Raw genomic sequence first — 3,629 nt, 5'->3', positions numbered from 1 at the left:
CTGCCTGGGGAACCAAAGCAGCCAGAGTATGACCGCAAGCATGTAACCCTAACACGAAGATGAGTGAATTTCTCTGAGTTTGAGCTTGAGCTGCAAAGCCTCATCCACTAAGTGAGAGAGCAATGCCTCCTATCCTCACAGGGAGGGAGGAGTCCATTTGACCTTGGTCAGATGTCAGCATCGAGGAAGGCTGGAGAATGCCAGGGCCTGTTTTAATCTAGGGCAAAGGGCTCCTTGACTTGGCATCATGACACAGCCATTAGTCAACAGAAACATCTGTGCTCCTCTAACGGCAACATCCATTGAGGAGAGGGTCTGTGAGCCAGGGACTTTCTGTTACTGGAACAAAGGCCTGGGATGGATGACCAGCTTAGGAGTGAAAGGTTTGCTATGGTTCCCAGATTTAGAGGTTTCATTTATGATTGGTCATCTCGATTGGTTTGGGCTTGCTAAACTATAATGTTTAGGAGCATGCAGTCGAACAAATGTTTCCTCATGGCAGAGAGCCATAGAGAGAAAGGAAAGAGGAAGAGCCCCATGATCTCATTCAAGGGCACAATGCTAATGACCCAGAGGTCCCCTGCTGCTTCCCATCTTGTGAAGCTTCCGTGACCCTCTAATAGCATGTTCAACATGAGGGGCTTTGGATAATTAAGACCCACACCACAGAAGACCAACTCACCAGAAAATTCAGAGAGAGAAACATTGCCCCTTTTCAATAATTTCTTCACACTGATCTATCTGCCCTCCTGAGGACAGTCTACTGACTTTCCACAGAGAGATTTTTCAAAGATTTGAAATATTCAGATATTCTCCTGTTCTTTCTGCCTTGTCACAGCCTCCAGCGGTTGCTTATGTGGTCCTTTGAGATGTACTTATTTCCTTTTGAGCACAAACAGAATGAAGCTCTGGATGTTAGGGGACAAGTTCTATCCCAAACCAGAGCGCAGTCATCTTTGGGTGTGAATGGGGTTTTAGCTTACCGTGCCAGACTCTGTGAGTCACCTTGCATGGCGTCACCGCCATTTGAATGCTTTCACTTGCTTGGGATTTATTCTGCCCAGTAATACCCACCATCCTATGTGTCTGTGGCCAGCTGCTTGGCCACACAGCCTCACCCAGAAGCAATGCTTAGCAGTCTGCTATTTATCCACCTCATTCGGTGTCACACTGGCTACCATGACTTCCAGGTGTCACCTGATGAGGAAGCCACAGCTCTGCTGATTGAAGCAGAGCCTGTGCCCATCTGAGTGCCTGATGAGTCGCTGCCTTCACTGTGCTAAGCATTAATGCTCACTTAGCATAGCTTTCGGTATACTTTGCCCTTTGCCCCAGATTGGGAGCCAGGCTGACATTTTCCTGGTACAGTCTTTTCACAATCTGTAGATTTCAACATTTGAGAGCTCAGAACACCGAGAGTCTCCAGTCAGCCAGTTGTAGCCCCACTTCTCAGCGCTCTGGCAACTTCCCCCTTTTGGAGTTCTTTCTCCCCTTTGGTCTTTTTGACATTACAAACTAGAGATAACAGAGAAGTTTCACTGAAATGGGCTTTTTCTCCAGCTCAGAACCTCCTAGGAGTTTCACGTGTGGTCCCACTGCCTTTCTGCCTGGCTCTCTGGAGAGTAAAATCTCTTCATTCGGGTGAGGACTGAGTTTATCTGCCTTGACCGGGCTTGGGAAACCGCATTCTGTCCTATAGGTTCCATGTGAGAGTTTGGACAAAGTCACCTGGTTTCTGTACATAGTTCACCAACTCCTGGTCTTTTCCAAGTTTAGGGTCCAGTGGCACAGGTGGGCATGGGATGTACTGGCTGCTGGCCAATAGCTAATAGGCCTGGAAGGAAATGATTTTCCAGTGCTTAGAAGCACCAGTATCTCTTTACTATTCTTCCCCTTGAAGCTCCCTAAGACACGCTGGTCGGGGAGTGAGGCCACCTACCCCAAAATGTTCTCTGTCTACCCAGACCCATGGCAGGAAAGGCAGCGACACTGGAGTGGTCATGCTTCAGAGACAGGAAGGAGCAACAGAAACAAGCCCGGAAGTTGGGGACTTGGAAAGAACAGAGAGAATCGCCATCTGCTCTTCCTGCCTTGGGCAACCCTGCCTCACATGTCCCTGGACCTTGGGTGGGACCCAGACTGTGGCAAGAATGAGAACACTCTGGGTGTGAATCAGCCCAGGGACTTTAGTAGGTGAGGTTCATGCAGCTCTGAAGAGTGTAGTGGAGAGCCTGGGAGTTTCATCTGGGAACAAAGAACTGACCATGGAAAAAGACTGGGACATTCCCAGTTTTGATGGAGATATATATGTATATATATATATATATATATATATATATATACACACTTTGTTTTCCTTACTATAAAAGTCATGCATCTTTTACAAAAGAATGGGTAATTTCTGAATAAAAAAAGAAGAAAAATTATAGGCAGTTCATATCATTTTTTGTTTATTTTGAGACAAGGTCTCACGATGCAGCCCTGACTGGCCTAGAATTCTTAGATCAGGTCAACCTTGGGTTTGGCAGTCTTCCAGCTTCAACTTTTCAAGTGCATGTGTCACCATATATGGCCACATCGAAAACTTTTTTTGAGACAAGGTCTCCTTCTGTACCCCAGCTAGCTTGAGAGCTTGGTTCTCTTGATCGTTTCCTGAGTGCTGAGGTAAAGGAAGGTCCCACTACATCTGCTCAGTCCAGAAACAAGCTATTGGTGCTCTAGTAACTCTTTCTAGAACTTCTTGTAGTCAGGCATGGCATTAAAATAAGTGGCCATAATGATAATGTGTGTATTGGCTCATTGATTGGACAAATGTGCATGGAATGCAATATGCTCATCATAGGGATGTAGGAGCAGAGTATAGATGGGGACCTATCTTCTCATCTTATCATAGGGATGCAGGAGCAAGATATAGATGGAGACCTCTCATCTCATCTTATCATAGGGATGCAGGAGCAGAGTATAGGTAGAGACCTCTCTTCTCATCTTCTTGACTTTAATCTTACAAACCTAAGACTATTTTCAGATGTGAAGTCGGTATTTTAATACTGTACAACGGTATACAGATAGGATATAATTATTATGCTGCAGTCTAGTCTATTAGAAGTTGAATATTAGAAGACTTGACACCTTAATTTGTAGTCATTAATCGTCTAAATAATTACATACTCTTTTTTATTTTGTTCATTCTGTTGATATCTTGTAAAATAAATGCATATTTTATTCACACTAATAAACAATTAATGGCATCTATTAAAATATACTCACTGAGTACAGAATGGTAAGAGAAATGTAGGGCTTCCCCTGGGAAAGTAAAGACTTAAATAGGGAATCCAGGCAACCAATAGACAAGGATATAATCACAAAACACCATGCTATCACAGAAAGTAAGAGCGGGTGAATGTTTGTGCAGGTGGTAGGGGATAAGGTGGGGGATAAGGGTTCCTGGGAGAAGTCACCGAACCTGGGGGCACATGCACAGACATCATCTCAGTCCAAGCTGAAGGAAAGAAGTAACTCATACTGAGAGGTCAGGCCACAAAGACTGCTTGCCTGGCAGCAGATGGGGCAGGTGGGCCACCAGTTTGATGGATAGAGATGGCATGTAGAAATGTTTGCTCTATAACCTG

Source organism: Microtus ochrogaster, chromosome 16, assembly GCF_000317375.1.
Source record: "Microtus ochrogaster isolate Prairie Vole_2 chromosome 16, MicOch1.0, whole genome shotgun sequence".
NCBI classification, from domain to species: Eukaryota; Metazoa; Chordata; class Mammalia; order Rodentia; family Cricetidae; genus Microtus; species Microtus ochrogaster.
This window is presented reverse-complemented; position numbering follows the sequence as displayed.